Raw genomic sequence first — 11399 nt, forward strand, 5'->3', positions numbered from 1 at the left:
GGTATATTTGTAACAGTATTAGCAATAAGGAACTGCATGGTGGCAGTGGCATCTGAAAAACTCTGCTGTTTGGTTTCTCAGTAAACAATTAAAAAAAACCTCTGCAGAAATTTGGATATGATTTCTGTCCAAATCACTTGTGTAAAATCCACATGACCAACATTTCTTCCGTTACATTAATCATGTGTGAGTGCCGAGGGCGACGACAGGAGTCTATTTAATTGCTTTCTAATTATCTTGAACATTGACATTGTTTGGGGAAATGGTAAGACTTCACTCCATTACTTCATTTTTCTGTTTTTCATAATAAATAAAGTTAACAACTGTTTTGGAATCTAAACTGCTAGATTTTATTTTGTATCATTAAACACAAAATACAAATCATTTTCATGAAGGAACGTGAGGAAAGATACAACATCCCAGACCTTATGAGATCGGAGAAGTGGGCGGAGCCCCCAGGTGGGAACGGTGGTCAATATCAGATAGTTCGATTGACCTGTGCAAGTGTTCAAGATTGGAATAAAACTCTGACCGGGTACTAAGGATGAACTCTGTATACAGGTAGTCCCCAAGTTACGATGGAGATGAATTCCGATGACCTTATCGTTAGTTAGAAATATTCTAACAAGTTGAGACATGGCCTAGCCTACAGTACATTATTAAGCAAAAAATTAGAGGTTGTAGAGGTTGTATTTAAAAGATTGAAAACTCGCTCTGTTTACAAGAAATATTTAATTTTTCTTTATTTAGAGATTCCAGAGTTCTTCTGGAATGTGCCAAGCACCTTATGTGATTTGCACTGGATCACCACAATGGTGTCAAAACGAGAAACTGTAAGCTGGATCTTCAGACTCTGGATGCCAAATCTGGCGAGTAGGGTGGGTGCAGAAGTGAGATAATGATGTTTTCGATAATGTTGTTTTAATGTTTGTTTTTAATGTTGTTGAAACTGACGTGTGAGGAGAGTTTGGGGACGGGGTGTTCTAACTTGCTGTCAATGCAAGACATAGTAATGCACTTGGTCAGAATTGCACTGCTGATGTACACAGGACAATGTCTTTTGGCACACTGACTTATAAAAGACGATGATCCCTGTGACTGTGCGTGCAGCTTTTCGCTGCCATCTGTTGGTGTGTTAAAAAAAAAATAGTCTTGAAAATGTTGGTGATCCCCTGGTACATGTTTGTGGACGAAGGCTGCTATGTTTGCCTTCCGCACAAAACTATTTTTACAGGATTGTCGTATCGTTAACTTCATCGTAACAATGAAAAATCTTAACTTGGGACCGGCAGTATCCCTAATCACATTCTGCCTTTTTTACATCCTTCATAACACGATTTCGATGTTCATTAGTTGCGCCGATGTTTTGCTCTTTCAGAGTGGATTGGAGTCGAGACTGACAGCAGTGTACTCCGAGGTCAGATTTGTGTTGCTTGGACTCTGTGTCTAAATGTTGGCAGAAGCACAGCATAATATAATATAATGGGGAATTGTGACAGCGTGATGTTGTGTAGAGGCGATTAAGTCCTCGTCACCAGTGAAAACATCCGAGAGCGCGAGAGAGAGAGAGAGAGAGCGAGAGAGAGAGAGAGCGAGAGAGAGAGAGAGAGAGAGAGAGAGAGCGAGAGAGAGAGCGAGAGAGAGAGAGAGAGAGAGAGAGAGAGAGAGAGAGAGAGAGCGAGAGAGAGAGCGAGAGAGAGAGAGCGAGAGAGCGAGAGAGAGAGAGAGAGAGAGAGAGAGAGAGAGCGAGAGAGAGAGAGAGAGAGAGCGAGAGAGAGAGAGAGAGAGAGAGAGAGAGAGAGAGCGAGAGAGCGAGAGAGAGAGAGAGAGAGAGAGAGAGAGAGAGCGAGAGAGCGAGAGAGAGAGAGAGAGAGAGAGAGAGAGAGAGAGCGAGAGAGCGAGAGAGAGAGAGAGAGAGAGAGAGAGAGAGAGAGCGAGAGAGAGAGAGAGAGAGAGCGAGAGAGAGAGAGAGAGAGAGAGCGAGAGCGAGAGAGAGAGAGAGCGAGAGAGAGCGAGAAGAGAGAGAGAGAGAGAGAGAGAGAGAGAGAGAGAGAGAGAGAAGTGGCCTGGAGCAGTGCTGCAGTCACCAGCCGAGTTACTTTAGAGTAATGACTGCGTCTTTAAAAGGTGACAGAATTACAGCATGAAACACCAAGTCGTTTATACACTCCAAAACTCATTCGGCTCATGAATAGCCATACACACACACACACACACACACACACACACACACACACACACACACACACACAGATTCGCTGATACACGGTGGATTAAAAGACAGGACTCGTGCACACTGCAGTACTCAGCTAACCGAGTTAAGCAAGAATAGAAAATAAAAAAAGAGTTTATTTGGTATAAGATTACACTCGGAGCTTCACCAGAGCTCCATTCAGGGGAGAAAAATGGACTCGGGATGTTCACCTGAAAGCTGAGAGACAGGATCAGCATTCTGACAATCAGACTTTGCGTCTTGACGTCTTGGTAATCGGAGCGACTTTTACACGCAGTAGCTGAAACTACAAACACTTGAGAAGGTCATGCTTACTATTGAACCTACACTGTAAAATATTAGGACACCACACTTTTCCGTTCAGATTTCTCCCCAATATCTTCCCATACATTTGAAGACACACAATTGTATAGGATGACATTTTCCTTTCACTTGAACTTGGGGAACGAAACCTGTTCCAGCAAAAAGGCAGCTCTATGAAGATCCACTTTCCATGGGTTGGACATGGTGGAAGATCTCCTGATATAGAGCTCCAACTCTATTAAACAATGAATGTGAATGCTGACTGCACCCCAGCCCTCCTCACCTTCTCACCTACACCAGTACCTGACTTTACTAACACCCTTGTTGCTGAAAGAATCTCCATAGAAATTTAGTGGAACATCTTCCCATAAGAGTGAAGCTCATTATAACAGGAACAAGGAGAACCCTTAGACCAATTAGAACAGGATGTGTGAAAAGCACACACTGGTGTCCACAAACGTTTTGACCATACCGTCAATATGGTATATGAGAAAGTGGGCGGAGTCAGCGGTAGCTAGGTGACAGTGTTGCAGCTTATTGTAGTTTATAATCGTTACTATGGTTTTGTATGGAGTCTTCAGTGCCAGGGGTGACCTGCAATGTGAACATTTTTACAGTGTTCCACTTTGTGTGATCACCTGACTGGAACGGCAGCCACTGAACGGCTGCATCACTCTACAGGATGTAAGAAATAGAGGAACCTGAAGACATTCCTCCATCGGTTCCTCTCGTTCTTTCAGAAGCAGAGGAACCAGAATATCGAATCAGTACTGCCTTTTTTCTCATCATGTGTCAGCCATTTATGTCACACACACACACACACACACACACACACACACACACACACAGGTTAGGTACACTTGAGTATTGAGCACTGTTTTATTTTTTTTTTGCAGCGAGGGCTGATAAATGTGTGAAGAGTCTGGATTGAAGCAGAACACACACACAAACACACACACACACACACAAACACACACACACACACACACACACACACACACCATCTGTATGGAACTGGATGTTACTATGGTTACTACGCTGATTCAACTGACCACAAACTACCTGCGTGTTCAACACCTTTAAATCAAACCTGAACTCCTTCCAGCCAATCACAATCCACATTTTTTATACACCTGAACTCCTTCCAGCCAATCACAATCCACTATTCGCAGCTAAACTTCCAGCCAATCACAATCCACTTCTCACATCTAATCATCGGGTAAATATTTATCTGCACATCTTCTCCTTCTTTGGAAACAGAGCTACATCATCTCCACTCGCTGTGGCTCCAGTCACCACGTCACTTCTACATTCCCGTCACTGTGGTGCTCGAGTGCTGAACCCTGAGTACTGAATCTGAACAAACCTCCATCACTCAACTCTATTATTTTCCTGCATCTCCTCATAAATTACCCGCTGACCGCTACGCTATCAACATGTGACCTTTTCTTTAATTCATGACTCGGTGTAACTGCAGCACGGAGCCACTCGCTTCTAAACAGAGTTTAAACACGGGATTGAGTTTCAGACAAATCTCGCTAAAAACATAGAAAATCCTGCAGCAGTAATTAGCGATTAACGAGCTGCTTATAGTGTGAATAATGTGATAAACTGGCGTAGGTGAATCACGTTATACGTTATGTGCCATGTCTTGCTAGTTGTATTGGATATGCACACTAAACAGCTACATCATGCTTAATGTTCTAGCTCCATATATATACATATCTCAATGCATAGCTGATGATACGATACATTTCAGATACATATGAAGCAGCTACTGATACAATACGATACGATTCCCCCAATACCATGCAGTGCGATTCCATTCAACACAATAAGATTCAATGAAAAAATCTGATCCTCTGCAATTCAGTGTGGTACAGAAAACTAGCTTTTATTTCTTCGGTTCAGACAGACAGCAAGCACATGGCGCTTTTACACACACGCCTTTAAAAAAGTCGAAATAAAACCAGATGTTCTTCTCCTGTTCTGTCTCCAGGAAGATGCCGCTCTACCTCTGCCATGTTAATCTCTATTCTATGTGGAGAAATCGAACTGCATATCGTTACATGTATATATGTAATAATATTGGTCACTTTCTATTTAATAAAACAAAGAGCGTATCAACTACTAATTCTATAGAAATAAATCATTTTGAACAATGCAAATCTGTTCGAAACGATGCATCATGATACAAATGGCAACTTTTATCCGATACACACTTTTTTATATCGATGCATCACATCGTTAACTTTTGCGATTGGAATCATTTCACCGTCTATAATAAATATACAGTACACACACATGTAGATATAGTAGTCAATGAATACAGATTTCTTTTTAAAACGCTGACTTGGTAAATTTCTTTGATCCGGTTGGAAATGATTGAAAGAAAAAGTGTTTCTGGGTGAAAATGGACGTGTTGTTGGAGAGCGAGAGAGACGAGAAAATGAGAATGAACACCGAGTACAATGAAGAAATAACAGAACACAGAGCGAGAGAACAGAGTGCTGTGTAGGAAGTGAGAGTTTAGTGGTAAAGCCTTTGGACTTTACATCTCAAGGTTGAGAGTTCAAATCCCAGCTCTACCAAGCTGCCACTCCTGGGCCCCTGGGCCCCTGGGCAAGGCCCTTACACCAATAGATAATTCATTATAACTATGAAATAAATGTAAGTCAATCTGGAGAAGAGCCTCTGCGAAGAGCCAAAAAACATCAAAGAAAAAAATAATAATAATGAGAGTGTGTGTTTGTGTTTGTGTGTGTGTGAGAGAGTGTGTGAGTGTGTGAGTGCATGTGTTTGTGTTTGTGTGTGTGTGTGTGTGTGTGTGTGTGTGTGTGTGAGAAAGTGTGTGAGTGTGTGCATGCATGTGTTTGCGTGAAACCGGGGTTTGTGTGTGTGTGTGTGTGTGTGTGTGTGTGTGTGTGTGTGTGTGTGTGTGAGTGTGTGTGTGAGTGTGTGAGTGTGTGCGTGCATGTGTTTGTTTGAATCCGGGGTTTGTGTGTGTGTGTGTGTGTGTGTGTGTGCATGTGTTTGTGTGAATCTGTGGTTTGTGTGTGTGTGTGTGAGTGTGTGTGTGAGTGTGTGAGTGTGTGCGTGCATGTGTTTGTGTGAATCCGGGGTTTGTGTGTGTGTGTGTGTGTGTGTGTGTGTGTGTGTTTGTGTGAATCCGGGGTTTGTGTGTGTGTGTGTGTGTGTGTGTGTTTGTGTGAATCCGGGGTTTGTGTGTGTGTGTGTGTTTGTGTGAATCCGGGGTTTGTGTGTGTGTGTGTGTGTGTTTGTGTGAATCCGGGGTTTGTGTGTGTGTGTGTGTGTGTGTGTGTGTGTTTGTGTGAATCCGGGGTTTGTGTGTGTGTGTGTGTGTGTGTGTGTGTGTGTTTGTGTGAATCCGGGGTTTGTGTGTGTGTGTGTGTGTGTGTGTGTGTGTGTGTTTGTGTGAATCCGGGGTTTGTGTGAGTGTGTGTGTGTGTGTGTGTGTGTGTTTGTGTGAATCCGGGGTTTGTGTGTGTGTGTGTGTGTGTGTGTGTGTGTGTGTGTGTGTTTGTGTGAATCCGGGGTTTGTGTGTGTGTGTGTGTGTGTGTGTGTGTGTGTTTGTGTGAATCCGGGGTTTGTGTGAGTGTGTGTGTGTGTGTTTGTGTGAATCCGGGGTTTGTGTGTGTGTGTGTGTTTGTGTGAATCCGGGGTTTGTGTGTGTGTGTGTGTGTGTGTGTGTGTTTGTGTGAATCCGGGGTTTGTGTGTGTGTGTGTGTGTTTGTGTGAATCCGGGGTTTGTGTGTGTGTGTGTGTGTGTGTGTGTGTTTGTGTGAATCCGGGGTTTGTGTGTGTGTGTGTGTGTGTGTGTGTGTGTGTGTGTGTGTTTGTGTGAATCCGGGGTTTGTGTGTGTGTGTGTGTGTGTGTGTGTGTGTGTTTGTGTGAATCCAGGGTTTGTGTGTGTATAACAGTTTGTAAGAATGTGTCAGTCTGGATCAGAGTTTATATACGTGTGTGTGTGTGTGTGTGTGTGTGTGTGTGCATGTGAGTGTGTGTAAGAGTTTGTGAGTCTGTAAGAGTGCATAAGAGTTTGACTGTGTGTGTGTGTGTGTGTGTGTGTGTGTGTGTGTGTGTGTGTGTGTGTGTGTGATAGAGAGGCAGCACCTACATTATGCCTCCATTACTTTGACCTTCAGTGCAAAAAGAAGAGAGAAAAAAAAAAAAAAAGGAAAAACAAAACTCCCAGAATTCATTATTCCCTCATTACACTTCACCTTCAGGGAAAAACCCGAGAGTTCCTACACGAGAGCAGAGCAGAAGTGACTTGGTGTTAATCTTCTCATGCAGGAACGAGAGAGAAAAAACACACAATTTTCTTTCGTCATCTTTTTTCTTCTCTTCTGTTTATTAAGTTTCGTCTAATCTCCAGATCGCCCCCCCCCCCCCCCCAACCTGCTTAATGCTAATTCCTACCTATTTAGGAGCTGTGCTAAAAAAAACACACGCCAGAGGACAACACACACACACACACACACACACACACACACACACACACACACACACACACACACACACACACGCACAGCCTTAATAAGGCACGCTGTTATCAGATCACACTCGTTTCTTCTTTTTTATTTTCATCAGGCGTTTGTTTAATATTATGCAGAGTAGCGTTCTGTCAGAGATGGAAATGTAACATCACGTCTAGCTGGGAGAAAACACAAGCTGACACGCTTACGTCACACACACACACACACACACACACACACACACACACACACACACACACACACACACACACACACACACACACCCAATTATTCTCTTATACAAGAATCGCATAGATCTTATCGCACGTGTGACAGGCAGCGTATTCAATGCAACACACGTGTGTGTGTGTGTGTGTGTGTGTGTGTGTGTGTGTGTGTGTGTGTGTGTGTGTCAATCTCCTTAAATCTAATACTAGTGCCTTTACAACCTGTATTATAAAAAATAAAAAACTCAACAAAAAAACACTTTATTGATTAAACACAAGTCAAAATTTATGTTTTTAGTTACAATATGATGCCAATTTCCAAAAATTACCCTCAAGCCCCAAAATGTCCTCAGATAATAAATAAATAAATAAATAAATAAATAAATAAATAAATAAATAAACTTCGCCTCACTCCAATGGTTCAATATCAGATCGAACAGTTGATATGGTTGCTATAGTTACTGTTTATTTGCAGAAATGTCTCGACCAATCAGAATCTGGATGCCACTAAAAGTTGTGGAAGAACGAGCAGATTTCTAACGCGCCCAGGATTGTATATACAGGGTTACATCCTCATGCACTCTTCACGCGCTCTTCACACGCTCTTCACACGCTCTTCACGCGCTCTCGTGGTGTTAAGGTTAGATTTTCATTCCAGCCATCAGAGAAGGAGTGAAGTCGCAGATCATAATGGATGTATTTTATAATGCAAAACATGCAAAATGAAAGAAGAAACTCAAATGACGTCCATTTATCATCATCTTTCCCTCTCTCTTTTTCTCTTTCCTTCCTTCTCTCTTTTTCACAACTTCTCATTTAGGATTCATTACCAACTTCTACAGATTCTATTTCGAGACTCTCTGTATATATGTGTGTGTGTGTGTGTGTGTTGGCAAATCGTCTTTATACAATGTCACATCTGTTCTCTATTTCTGGAATTGCGCTCATTTGCGCTCACCGCTATCAGAATATTATATTGTAGGTAGTAATGGTGATGCGCCAAACTGACGCCAAGTAACTAATTCTGTGGAAAACCAGCATCTCTTACAGCTTCAATTTGGCCCAGTTGCACTAGAACCCACCGGAAAGACTTCTGTTCTGCACTTGCGTAAGAGAACTAAACTCTCCCATACCAGCAGGTGGCAGTAGAGTGTATTTGGCGTCTGAACAGGGAAACTGTAAGAGTTTGAACTGTAACTATATAAAGTGAGCAGTGTTTCCACCTGCCACCATCATCGCTAACAGATCCCTGTAGCTTCATAAAATCGTGTCTGCTAAGTTTCAAACGGCACTGGAGCTGTCAGCCCTCTGTCTTCCTGTGGATAAAGAAAGAAAGAAATCGAGATGGAGGAAAAAGTAAGAGGTGTGAATGAGTGATACTGAGGGATACTGCAGTCGTGTGAGGAGTTTTACCGGACCTGCATCGAGAGCTGGAGACCACGGAAACCTTCGATTCGAAACATTTCGCTCTGTGGCGTGAATGACAACGAGTGTGTGTGCATTTCTTCTTTACTCCGTCTTCGTTTGCTTTCGCCAGTTGCTAGTTTTTTCCCACGCTTGCTAAGCTGCATTAGCCAATCGGAGTTCTCTTTCTCGTGGACGAGCTCTGCCACGGATTTCACATGCGGAATTGGAAGAAAAACAGCCGAACACACCAGAAAAACTAAAGCCGACCGACCGTCGCTTAAAAACCGCCCGACGACTGTGCATCGGTGGGATCGCGGTCGCTCTGCGGCGAGGATTAAACGCCGAGTCGTGATGTTGTGATGTGGCACCTCGAGCGACGCTTCTGCTGGAAACTCGTTCCACTCCATGTGAAAGCTTTTGGCCCTTCGCAAAAAAATCTAAAAAAATCTTTCTACCATTTTCTCCCAATAACATAATACAGTTTGTGGTCTTTGTTTCAGTCCACAGGGAGAACACACTTATACACACACACACACACACACACACACACACACACACTCATCCACAAACACAGAGAGGAAAAAAGAGAAAAATACGCTGATGATTTGACTCCTTCACCCACATGGTAGATGACACTGCTTCAGTCAAACGAAGAAAGAGAGAAAGAGAGAGAGAGAGAGAGAGAGGGATGAATAAAACCGTACGTTTTCAAATCAAAGAAATGGTTTGATATTTATAGCTGTGAGGAGCCTCAGGCTACAGGCTCTCCTTCTCTCCAGCCATCTCTCATTTACTCTTTTTTCAGTTTTTTTTTTTTTTTTTTTTTTTTTTACTTACGGGAGGAGAACAGACATTCCTTCAAATATCAACCCATCATAAAGTCCTCATTCACAACCTCATGGATCTTACATTCCGTTATAACACTATAAAGAGTTTATTTCATGGATATTCTTTCGTTCTCGAAGCTAATCCCACCGCAACGCTCCCCCTGTACCTTTCAGATCTGCACAGATAGTACTGCACCTAGTGGTCAAACACAGGAAATGCAACAAACGTATTAATACAAAAGAGGCCCAATGGGGTGAGACTCACGCTGCCCCATGCTCGTGTTTTTTTACACTAAGGCAAAGATCTGTATTTATAGCAATAAATGAAGCTTCAGAAAATAAATTTCCACAAGCAAATGTCTCTATTATACTGACTGAACGAGCGACTTTGGGAATAAATCCTATAGTATTTGTCTAAATCAGTACAACAATAAATGTGTTGTTTTATGAATGATCAAACATCATTAAGTTTCGAATTGAGCATTAAACCAATCATTATCTTTGAAATCCGTTTCTGATACGTCGACCCATAAACACAGACTCTAATCAAATCGGCTCGGTGGTTCAGCAACGACTTCGAACCCGACAAAACCGACTCTAAAGAAAAAACACCTCGTCCAGGGCACACATCCGCAAAATAAAAGAACACTCGCCTCTTAGGATGAGCTGCTTACACACGTTTCACACACACACACACACACACACACACACACACACACACACACACACACACACACACACACACACACACACACACACATCCAAACTCTCATACAATCCAAACAAAATGAAAAGCACTAAGACTTTTCTCAAACAGAAAAAAGCTCAATTCAATTTCTACAATAAGCTTTTATTTGTTTCTGACTAATCAAAACATTATCACAACATTATCTGTGTGCAATATTACATGAATCATGTACAATATTATGTGCAATACCACCTTGAAATATTACCTGAAATGTGTACTTTTTTTCTCCCCCTATTTGTATTTATACATTGTACTGTGTATATACTGTTATTGTACTACATGTATATTCTCTTTTTCATATATTTGCATTTATTTTTATTTCTTTGTTTGTTATTATTATTATTTATTTTTATTTATTTGTTTTTATTTTTTTGTATATTCTTTTTTATATATTTGCATCTATTTTTATTTCTTTGTCTTGCTGCTGTAACAGACATTTCGCCACTGTGGGACGAATAAAGGTTTATCTTATCTCTTATCTTATCTTAAAAACCCAGCTGTCGTAATGTGTGTGTGTATTTGCTCTTTCATGCTACGTGAGGAAAGACGGAGTCTGAGGAACAAACCATTTACGTTCATGGCATTTCAGCGGATGCTCATCACTTTCACTTCAGGAGTTAAGGGCCTTTCTTAGGGGTCCATCAGTGGTAAACTGGTGGTGCTGTGAACTCATGACCTTCCGATCAGAACCATGGCACTTTATACTTGTCACATGTACTTTACAGCACAAAGGTTTAAGGGCCTTGCTCAGGGGCCCTAAAAGTGGCATCTTTGCAATAATATTGAACCCCCGACCTTTGGATCCTTAAGATCCTTGATCACTGAACCACCACGCCCCCAAGAGGAAAAAGACTGTGCTACCTCTGCCCTCTAAACACTCATATCATCGTGTGCTCCAGGAAGTGTTTTATTCCTCCTACACCACAGGAGGTTTCTCTCGCAGATCTCGTAAAGCTTTCTCTCTCTTTCAGTGCTTCGTACAGAGAAACAAAACAAAAAAACACATTTTAACTGTTGTTAACTGTTAATCGCTAAAACTGGAGACTAATTTCAATTATTAAAATAAATTTTTTTTTTTTTTTTGGGAAACGTCACTGATCGCTCACTGATTTGGGATTTTTGTGTAGAATGTGTCTTTTTATTTATTTATTTA

The 11399-nt window shown here is 41.8% G+C and overlaps 2 protein-coding genes across 7 annotated transcripts in view; both read right to left on the reverse strand.

The window, feature by feature from the left end:
* The window catches only part of LOC310715427 (protein kinase C beta type-like), a 155600-nt gene that overhangs the window by 70405 nt on the left and 73796 nt on the right, over nt 1-11399 (reverse strand). The gene's annotated exons all lie outside the window — the stretch shown is intronic.
* The window catches only part of grin2ab (glutamate receptor, ionotropic, N-methyl D-aspartate 2A, b), an 83735-nt gene that overhangs the window by 17250 nt on the left and 55086 nt on the right, over nt 1-11399 (reverse strand). The gene's annotated exons all lie outside the window — the stretch shown is intronic.

Source organism: Silurus aristotelis, assembly GCF_946808225.1.
Source record: "Silurus aristotelis genome assembly, chromosome: 20".
Taxonomy (NCBI): Eukaryota; Metazoa; Chordata; class Actinopteri; order Siluriformes; family Siluridae; genus Silurus; species Silurus aristotelis.